The following is an 11,037-nucleotide window of genomic DNA, read 5'->3' as shown; positions in this document are numbered from 1 at the left end:
CGATCTTAATAGGATTTTGCATATATATGGGGAGCGTAGTAAACCTAATAAATACCGAGTTTGGTCAAGATATCTTGAAAAACATAAAAATTTTCCATACAAAAAACTTAACTTTCGACCGATCGTTCCTATGGCAGCTATATGATATAGTTGCCCGATCTTAATAGAATTTTGCATATATATGGGGAGCTTAGTAAAACTAATAAGTACCGAGTTTGGTCAAGATATGTTGAAAAACATAAAAATTTTCCATACAAAAACTTAATTTTCGACCGATTGTTCCTATGGCAGCTATATGATATAGTGGTCCGATCCAGCTGGTTTTGACATATGAGCTGCGTGCAAGCGAAAGAGGGAATTCTGCAAAGTTTCATAAAGATAGCTTTAAAACTGAGAGACTAGTTCGCATAGAAACAGACAGACGGACAGACGGACAGACGGACATGGCTATATCAACTCGGCTGTTGATACTGATCAAGAATATATATACTTTATATACGTGCGCACATAACTTTTGTGTTTCTTAACCGATCTTAACGAAATTTTGCGACAGTACATCTTATTGTAGAATAGAATAAAGAATATTTGTGTATTCTCAAAAATTCAATTACATAAAAATTGTGGCTTAAATTGATGGGCAATACAAGTTGGATAATAAACTTGATTTGTAGCTTTGTGGTGGTAGTGGGGAGGTGGCGATAGTTATAAAATGATAGATACTTGATATATATATGTTGCAGCGTCATTATTTCTGTTATTAGTTGCCATCGTTTTAGGCGCAGCGAGTTTCGGTCGCACCGGGATCCTAAACACAACTAACTTTGTGTCTTCCCTTTTTCTCGTGCCTTTCTACCGAACCACACTCGGCGACAGCTACAGACGCTGTCGCCCGCCAAAACGTGACTTTCCCAAACTACATAGTAAAACAGACAACAAAACAGACACACAAACAGGCTGACGCAATATCGCAATGTACTTGCGATTCTGGTGAAATACCCAAATACGCACTAACACAAACTCAATACAATTCTCACATACATTTCTAGCACACGCCGCCACGGCGCCAACATATTCAAACTACTTATGCTTCCACACGGCCAACCTGACCATAACACGACCTCGTGTAATTCTAAAAAAAATGCTTAGCTTCCTAAATCATTTTATTTATAAATCATCAAATAAAATGTAACATTAACATTTCCTTTTTCTTATAAATTTCTCCATTACAACTTATTTATTTTATTTTATTTTATTTTTTTTTTTTTTTTTTAAACTTCATAGCTTTATGCAGAATTTAAACATCCATTCTTAGTTCTTAAACTAATATAAAATTCATCTTTTACTTAATTAAACTTTCTTAATAATTCTCTTCATTATCATAAACCCACTTGGTTTCGCATTACATTATTTTATGCATCACACGCCATGATCAAAACATTTGTTTTGCACTTGTGCTTGCATTACAGATATGACAAATTTATTCAAGTTTTATTATCAGCCTTTCAGGCATCCATACTGTCTCTTTCAACAGTTTTGACTTTCCATCATTCCAATACTGTCTCTTTCAACAGTTTCTTTTTCTATCATTTCATTACTGTCTCTTGCAACAGCTTCCTTTTCAATATCATTCAAATCCTCATCACAACTTTCTAAATCATTTGGAACATATCCCTCTGGCAATTTCCTTATATCTTCATGAGCGTACTTGAACTTCCTATTATTTGTCAACGCTTGAGGATATATCTATCTCCGTCTAGTACTTGAACAATTTGCAAAGGTCCTCTATACTTTGGACTCAACTTTGTTTGATGCCTTTCTTCATTCTTCAACAACACAAAGTCTCCTACTTCATACCCAACAACTTTAGCCTTAGTTTTATCAAATTGCCCTTTGCTATATGCTGCCGCCGCTGATACATTTTGCACTGCTCTTGATTCTGCCAAATCAACTTCTTGTGCCACGTCACATGGTGGAAGCAACCCCATGTACTCGACTTACAGTACAATTTAAGGCTAGCTGTACCTCGCCCAATGCGTCTTGCAAAGATCTGCTGCTAGTTTCAACTGCCGTTAATAAGTTTTTCAAAGTGCTCATAATGCGTTCTACCTGTCCGTTAGCTCTACTTGCACCTGTCGCAATTAAGTGCAAACTTATATTTTGTTTAGAACAGAATTCACTAAATTTAGAGCTGGCAAAACACCTACCCTGATCTGCTATTATGCGGTTTGGTACTTCAAACAAGGATACAGCCGATGTCACAGCACCTATGCAATTGTCAGCATCAATCTTGAGTGTGTGTGTAAAGTAAACAAATTTAGTAAAAGCGTCCACTTGAACAATAACATACTCTTTTTGATCACTCTTGCCACCTTACTTGCTTGTTATGTCTATGTGTATTGTATGCCAAGGTGTATCGACCTTTGGTATTGGAAAAAGTCTAGCCTGAACTTTACCTGAGGATGACTTTGACATCTTGCAAGTTATACAGTTTTCAACAAATTTCCTTACATATTTTGACATATTTTCAAACCAGTAAAAATCGTAGGCTTTGTCCAATGTTTTTTCCCAACCCAAATGCATTATTGTCTCATGAACTTGATTAATAACGGACCATCTAAATGCTCTTGGAACAACTGGCAAAGATCGAGTTCTGCCATTTCTCTGTATTTTCCGATAAATTATTCCTGCTCTCTAGGCAAGAGAATTGTCTTTTAGTTTATTCACAATATTAATTATATCGGAATCCTTGCGCTGTTCAGCCATCAGCCAATCACTAGATATCTCTGCCAGATTAATTCTTTTTTCAGAAACTTTACGAGCATCAATTGCATCAGCAGATGGGAGATTTCTTGAAAAGAAATCAGCATGAGCCATTCGTTTACCCTCTCTATACTGTAATTCAAAAGAGAAGTACTGTAAATAAGCCCACCATCTTTGTGCTCTGGGCGATAGGTCACGTTTATTTCTTGATGCTTTAAGCGAATTGCAATCGGTAAAGACAACAAAATCTCTGCCTGTCAAATAATGACGAAAATGCTTAATGGCCAGGACAACCGCGAGAGTCTCCAATTCGTAAGAATGGTATCTTAACTCAGCAGGTGAAGCAGCCTTACTGAAGAACTCAACGACATGGGGCTTGTTATCTATTCTATGCAACAAAATGGCATCGTATCCACGAGCACTTGCATCAGTATGCAACTCGATTGGATATTGCGGGTCAAAAATAACCAAAACTGGCTTCTGTGTAAGAACAGATATAACTTTTTGTCTTATTTCTTCATGTTCTGGCTTCCAAATAAACTCGTTCTTTTCCGATGTCAACAAAAACAAAGGCTTCAAGAAACAAGAAAATCCCTGTATAAATTGCCGAAAGTAAGACGCAAGTCCAATAAATTGTCTTAAAGCAGAAACCGACTGAGGAGGTGGTAGAATTTGGACGAATTTGACCTTCGCTCACTTCATATCCCAAATATTGAACAGTTGACTTCAGAAACGAACACTTTTTAATATTGAACAAGAAACCAGCTTTCGTGAGAACATCAAGTCTTTCCAAAGCCTCACTTTTCGTTGCAGCCACCACTAACACGTCATTCATATAGACAACCACAAAAGTATTTGCCAGTTCTCCAAGTGTATGCATCACTGTACGCTGAAAAACTGAAGGTGCATTTTTCAGACCAAACGGCATTGACAAAAACTCGTACTGGCCATCTGGGGTGACAAAAGCCGTACACTCTATTGATTCTTCATGCAATGGGATTTGGTAATATCCGCTTGCCAAATCCAAACAAGTGAAATATTTAGCACCATGAAGTCTGGCTATCTGATCTGCTATAAGGGGTAAAGGATATCTATCTGAAACTGTGTTAGAATTCAATTCACGGTAATCAACACACAAGCGATGAGAACCGTCTTTTTTGTTTACTAACATCATAGGACTTGCAAAGGGAGAGCAGCTTGGCCTTATGACATTGCATTCCAAAAGCTCTTTAATCTTGTCGCGTACCAATTCTCTTTCATTTGGACTAAGCCTGTATGGTCTTCTTTGAACAATTTTTCTATTGTCTTCTAATTTAATTTTCATTTCACCTGTACTGACAGTAGATGAAGGAATTCCCTTTGTAAAAGATTTTGAATAGTTTTCCAATAAATTGTTTAATTTATCTTAATCTTCACCGACAAGATCAGTATTCAATTTAGAAAATACATCATCATTTGAACAAAAGTTAACAGATTTTGATCTAACAATTTCAAATTTTCCAGGTGACATAATGACATAAAATCCTTGCGACATTATTTCTCTACCAATCATAATATCATTTTTCAAATATTCATCACCCAAAACATGGAATAACATTTCAATACAATGATTGTTAATTTGTACCATGCAAAGTATTTGCAATGTACTACAAATGCTGTCATTTCCAATACCTTTCAACATTACTGTATTGTTAATTCTTTTACCAACTAACTTAGCACTTATCTTTTGTTTAACCAATGAACATTCCGCTCCAGAGTCAAACGTTGTCGTGAAAGTCTCGCCATGGTGAATCATCTCTCCTTTGGGCACATCAACTTCGCATAGCTGCACTCTTTTCACCTGATGCGTATCTTTGAATTTGTCCATTTTGGGCTTACTGCAATGGGTTGAAATGTGTCCAACCTCTCCACACTTGAAGCAGGTTAAATTTGATTGCTGCTGGTGACCAAACACGCTCTTGCCGCTACGCTCAGCAGCACGGGGAGGAACATTTTGCTGCTGTCTAGCTCTGCATTCAACCATCTTGGGACCCAACTTTCCACAGTAATGACATTTTATTGTTGAAAATTTCTGTCGTTTCGAGTCGGATGCCGCTGTTTCTTCTTGTGAGGATTTCTTCCGTTTGTTGAACGTAAAAGCTTTTAGCTCTGTCTGTAGTTCACTCCTGGTGCGCACGTTTGATGTAAAAGTAAGACGTTGCAATCTGCTATCAATATGAGCCAGCTGAGCAAGCGTCACGGAAACAGCAATCTCCTCCACATCCATCTCACGCCATTTGGTGAGGAGTGACGTCACCATGCGACTAGCATAATTGGAGAGACATTCTCCTTCAGTCGGGCAAGTTGATAACATTGTTAACAACATAGCTGCTGGTGTCTCAACACTGGTAAAGCGCTGAAGAAAAAGTTCCTTAAAATCAGCCCAATTTATGTCAGGATAACATATTTGTGAGAGCCACTGCAACGCACTGCCTTCCAATGCTGCACTCAAAGCCACCACCAACGCACTGCCTTTTATGTTGTTTTCTGCCAAAATTATATTTACTGTAGCGCACCACGCCGATGCGTCGGCGCCTACAAGATCCGCGTTAAATTTCGGCAAAACTACTGCATTATTATTCTTTGTTTCGGAAGCCGTTAATTTCAATGCTTTCACAAGTTCAATAAAATTTTTATTTTGTACTTCCATTAACACTCGCCATGGATCAATTGACGTATTAGGTAGCGATCCAGATCCCACTTCTGATGTGGCAGCGTCATTATTTCCGTTATTAGTTGCCATCGTTTTAGGCGCAGCGAGTTTCGGTCGCACCGGGATCCTAAACACAACTAACTTTGTGTCTTCCCTTTTTCTCGTGCCTTTCTACCCAACCACACTCGGCGACAGCTACAGACGCTGTCGCCCGCCAAAACGGGACTTTCCCAAACTACATAGTAAAACAGACAACAAAATAGACACACAAACAGACACACAAACAAGCTGACGCAATATCGCAATGTACTTGCGATTCTGGTGAAATACCCAAATACGCACTAACACAAACTCAATACAATTCTCACATACATTTCTAGCACACGCCGCCACGGCGCCAACATATTCAAACTACTTATGCTTCCACATATACTATTCTAGAAGCTACGTGTCAAGTTTGGTGACTCTAGCTTATATTATTTGCCGAAATTGCTCAAAAAACAGGATTTCAATATCGATTTCTATCGATTACTTGGAAACGGGGCAAGTTATCAAATATCGGAAACAAACTCGATCTGCGCGGGCATTAGGAGGACCTACAGCTAATTTCAAGTCTCTAGATCTTATAGGTTCTGATATCCTTGCGTTCATACATACGGACGGACGGACATGGCTAGATCGACTCGGCTATTGATGCTGATCAAGAATATATGTATATACTTTTGGGGTCGGAGATGCTTCCTCCTGATTGTTACATACATTTGCACATATATAATTTACCATTTTTAACCATTTTAATGGTTTCAGGGTATAAAAAGGGTTCTCTCCAAATAATCGAATAAAATTATAAATAAAATTATTTAGAAAATAGATTTTCATTATAGAATGGGCGGAAATCCGTACCACTTTTATGGAAATCAAAAACAAATTTGAAAAATCTTTTAAGTCGCTAGCGCAAAAGAGAGTTACCCAAGAGATTACTGTTAATAAACATGCTAAGATATTAGTATAATGCTTTAATGAAGCACGTATACTAATACATGACAATAAGAAAAAGTTAAACTCTAAAAACTGGTCAGAGGTATTAAAAGTTTTAGTAATGCTCCGATCAAACTTGATATCAAGAAAAGGGAAATATAGCTTGGATATAGAAAACCCAACAATTGTAAACGCCCTTTCACATTCAAAACAGGTGAAAAACATGAATCGACAGACCAGCAAGAACTTGAATTGACAGAGCAGGAAGAGATTGAGTCGGTAAACAATTCAGATACCGATATAGAGGAAAAATTTTAAACGATCTAACAATTCCAGCTGTCTTAACAGTAGCTGAATCTTCAGATCAAGATTCAGATCCGACTTAAATTTCAAATTTGGTCAATCTGACAAAGGGACCTTATGAAAGCATTGCAATTGAAGTAATAAAGTCAAAAATAATTGGCTCCACCCTCTACATAGTTCAAAATGAGACTAAGATCGTAGATATTATTAAGATATTGCAATAACAACAATGAAAAGAAATTGCGAAAATGGAAAGCTCAAGACAATTCTTGAGGCAGGCTCATTCAAAACAATGAATGAAGCGGTAGCCAAATACGTTCACTACAGCACTGAGATGACTGGTAGTATGAACTCTATTTTATTCACAAGAGGACGAAGAAACGTCCAAGGTAATACCAACAGAGGTAATTGCAGAGGAAGGGGAAATGGCTCATATAATAACAACTCAAATGGCCGTGGCAACTACCATGGTGGCAATAACAACCACGGTGGTAATTATAATAATAACAGAGGTCGTGGAGGATTTATAGGAAATAATCGTAATAACGGTAATTCCTACAATAACCAAAAAAAAGATAATCAAGGAAATTCAAACAGACAGGGAAAAACCAATAGGAAACCTTAAGCACTCAATATCAATAAAAACAACAGTTCACATCATCAATCTTAATTTAAATATATTTATCAATATACAAAATGAACATACTGGTAGGAAAATAACATTTTTAATAGATACAGGAGCTGACAGTCATAAAAGAAATTTCTAATACATTTTTAGATATTGATCATGATAATATAACCTAAATTTCAGGAATTGGTAAAGGATCATTGGGCTCATTAGGTTTAGCATTAATCGAAATGCAAACTTCTAACTTCATTATACCACATAATTTTTACATAAAATTCAATTGTCAATTAGATTTCACTACGGAAAGTTTTTTTTTTTTTTTGAACATAATTATTATTTATTTTATTTAAAATCTGCCCGCTTTTTGGGCAATAATTAAATGTTTTCTTTGACCGTTGGCAGTTATGTATTGCGTGTATCTATGTGTCTGTTTTGTGTGTTTAGTGTAGGGGAAGCAGTGGAATGTGTGGAGTTAGACTCTTTGGGGGACGTCAAGTGGGTGTTTCCTTTTGAGCCGTCTTGTTGTTGAGTTGTTGTTTAAAAGGCTGGTGGCAAGATTTTTTGGGTGGTTGCCTAGTCTGGCCAAGTATCGATCACTCAGCTTGGCAATATCCTCCTTTACCCAAGGTATATTAAGCTGGCTGTGAATTACCTTATTATCATGGTAAATATGCGCGTTAGATAACATACGCAAAGTTTTATTTTGAAGTCTTTGAACAATGTTCAGGTTGCTCTTGCTGGCGGTACCCCAAAGATGGATGCCATAAGTCCATGTTGGCTTGATAATTGTTTTATAGATTAAAAGCTTGAAGGGAAGCTTCAATTTGGACTGTCTACCAATCAGCCAGTAATATTTTTTCAGCTTGTTTTCAGCCTGCTTTCTTTTGCGCACAATGTGTTCACGCCATGTCAGCCGTCTGTCGAGTGTGATGCCAAGATAATTGGGCGTTGTGCTTACCGGAATCTGTAATCCATCTAGGAAAACTGGGGGGCAGTTTCCTTTGCGCAGCATGAAAGTGGTATGGGTCGATTTTTTTGGTTGACTGCGATGTTGCACCTTTTCAGCCAGCTGTCCAGGGAGTCCAATTGACGCTGCATAATGGAGGACGCGTACTGCGGCGTGTTGGCCGTTGTAAGAAAGGCGGTATCATCCGCGTACGTGGCAATCAAGAGGCTCTGATCCGGGCTGACAGGCATGTCGGCTGTGTACACCGTGTATAACAGAGGTCCCAGAACGCTGCCTCCGGCCCTGATGTTCTTTATAGATGAAATAGCATCACCGCAATTAGTGTAAAACTGTCTGCAGGAGATGTAGCATTTTAGAAATTCGAAGTAGGATGCTGGTAAGTTTGCCTTAAGTTTATGCAGTAGACCGGGGTGCCATACCCTATCAAAGGCTTGCTTCACGTCGAGCATGACCGCACAGCAGTACTTCTTTTCTTCGAACGCCTGCATTATTCGCTCTACTAACCTATGGCACTGTTCCGGTGTTCCGTGGAGCCGAACTGTTAGTCTGGGATCAAACCAGCCTCGTTCAATACTGGCAGCACTCTACGTAAAAAGACTCTTTCGAGCAATTTAGAGAGAGTAGCCAGTAAGCTTATGGGACGATAAGAGGAGAGATTGGCCTCAGGTTTACCAGGCTTTGGTATTAAAATTACCTCAGCTCGTTTCCACTGGGAAGGGAAATGTCCAATCTCAAAGCATCGGTTAATAACGTTGGTCAGACTACAGAAAGTGACTGTTTCATTTCAAAACCCAATAGTATTGCAATTCTATACAAATACCAATTTCCCATAGTATTAACAACAACGAGATAATTATACCATCACGTTGTGAAGTAATCAGAAAAACTAACGTTAATTCTAAATATAACCAAATCCTAATACCTAATCAGGAGACAAGAGATGGTATATTTGTTGGTAATTCAATTGCAGATTCAACAAACGCATACGTGCGAATATTAAACACAACTAACAGCAATAAAATTCTAAATAAATGAAATAAATTTTGAACCATTATCCAATTACCAAATAGCGGACTCACACGACTCTCAAAGAGCAGAATCAGTTCTCACTAAATTAAAAAAGTACTTTCCAACAGCATATAAGAAAATAATGAGAGAATTATGTTCAAAATATACAGATATCTTTGGATTGGAAACAGAACCAATCACAAATAATAATTTTTACAAGCAAAAATTAAGATTGAAAGATGATGAACCAAGATATATTAAAAACTATAGAACTCCTCATTCACAACAAGCTGAAATAGCTAAACAATTAACTAAACTTGTTATAGATAAAATAGTAGAGCCCTCTGTGTCTGAATGTAATAGCCCGTTACTATTAGTACCAAAGAAATCCTTAGCGGAGAAAAAGTTGCGTTTAGTGATAGACTATAGCTGATAAATTTTCATTTCCAAGAATAGATGATATTCTTGATCAATTAGGCCGAGCAAAATACTTCTCGTGTCTAGATCTAATGTCTAGATTCCATCAGATAGAACTTGAAGAAAATTCAAGAAATACAATGTCTTTTTCTACGAGCAATGGCTCTTATCGTTTTACACGATTACCTTACGGTTTAAAAATAGCTCGTAATTCCTTTCAACGAATTATGACAATCGCATTCACAGGTCTTGCACCATCTCAAGCATTCCTATACATGGATGACTTAATTATCATTGGTTGTTCTAAGAAGCATATGACCAAAAATCTCACAAATGTTTTCGATCTATGCAGAAAAAACAACATCAAGTTGCATCCAGATAAGTGCTCATTCTTCATGAAGGAGGTCACTTTTCTCGGACACAAATGCACCGATAAAGGTATATTGCCTGACGACACCAAATATGATGTTATTAATAAATACCCAGTTCCTACGGACGCAGACAGCGGTAGAAGATTTGTTGCATTTTGTAACTATTATAGACGTTTCATTAAAAATTTTGCCGATTATTCTCGTCACATAACAAGATTATGTTAAAAGGATGTAAAATTCGAATGGACAGCTGATTGCCAGCATGCCTTTAAACATCTTAAAACGGCATTAATGAATCCAACTTTACTGCAGTACCCCGATTTTAGCAAAGAATTTTGCATAATCACTGATGCTAGCAAAGAGGCATGTGGAGCAGTTTTAACTCAAAACTATAATGGTCTACTATTACCTGCAGCAAATGCATCTCGCAATTTCACTAAAAGTGAAAGTAATAAGTCAACCACAGAACAAGAGATATCAGCAATTCATTGGGCAATTAATCACTTCAAACCATATGTATATGGTAGACATTTCACAGTTTTGATGCCAATCGATAGTAATGATCCTTACAAGTCCAAAATGGTATAAAATTCCCAAATCGGACATTATTTGGCCGAGATATTCCAAATTATCAAAAAAAAGGTTGACTTTACAAACGAATCGGTTTTTGGTCAACCACTTTTTTTAACCCATCGAATTTTGAATTGTTTGAATGCCAATTGATAGTAGGGATCCGTACGAATTCAAAAAGGTATAACATTTCAAAATCTGATAATATTTACCCGAGATATTCAAAAAAAATCATCAAAAAAGTTCTGATTTTCGAACCGACCCCGATTTTTAGAAAAAACGTGATGTAACCCCTTGCCATTTTGCCGATTTTGGTGAAAATTTAGATTTTCAATTTTTTGAT

At 37.2% G+C, this 11,037-nt stretch overlaps 1 long non-coding RNA gene across 3 annotated transcripts; it reads right to left on the bottom strand.

Moving 5' to 3' along the window:
• Nucleotides 1-3,535: 3,535 nt before the first annotated feature.
• Nucleotides 3,536-4,146, bottom strand: LOC135426066 (uncharacterized). 3 transcript variants are annotated; one of them, XR_010435837.1, is made up of 4 exons: nucleotides 4,090-4,146; nucleotides 3,930-4,031; nucleotides 3,705-3,851; nucleotides 3,536-3,649 (listed from the first exon to the last, which is right to left on the bottom strand). It is a non-coding gene; the product is annotated as an uncharacterized LOC135426066 (long non-coding RNA). The 3 variants fall into 3 exon arrangements; XR_010435835.1 differs by lacking the exon at nucleotides 4,090-4,146 and having other exon boundaries at nucleotides 3,705-3,861; nucleotides 3,930-4,081; XR_010435836.1 differs by lacking the exon at nucleotides 4,090-4,146 and having other exon boundaries at nucleotides 3,930-4,081.
• Between the last annotated feature and the right edge of the window lie 6,891 nt (nucleotides 4,147-11,037).

This window comes from Drosophila montana, unplaced genomic scaffold (assembly GCF_035044405.1).
Source record: "Drosophila montana isolate Dmon_TW-CO22-7 unplaced genomic scaffold, ASM3504440v1 contig_1963_1, whole genome shotgun sequence".
Classification (NCBI taxonomy): domain Eukaryota; kingdom Metazoa; phylum Arthropoda; class Insecta; order Diptera; family Drosophilidae; genus Drosophila; species Drosophila montana.
The sequence above is the reverse complement of the archived record's forward strand: the minus strand, read 5'-3'. Positions and strand labels throughout refer to the sequence as shown.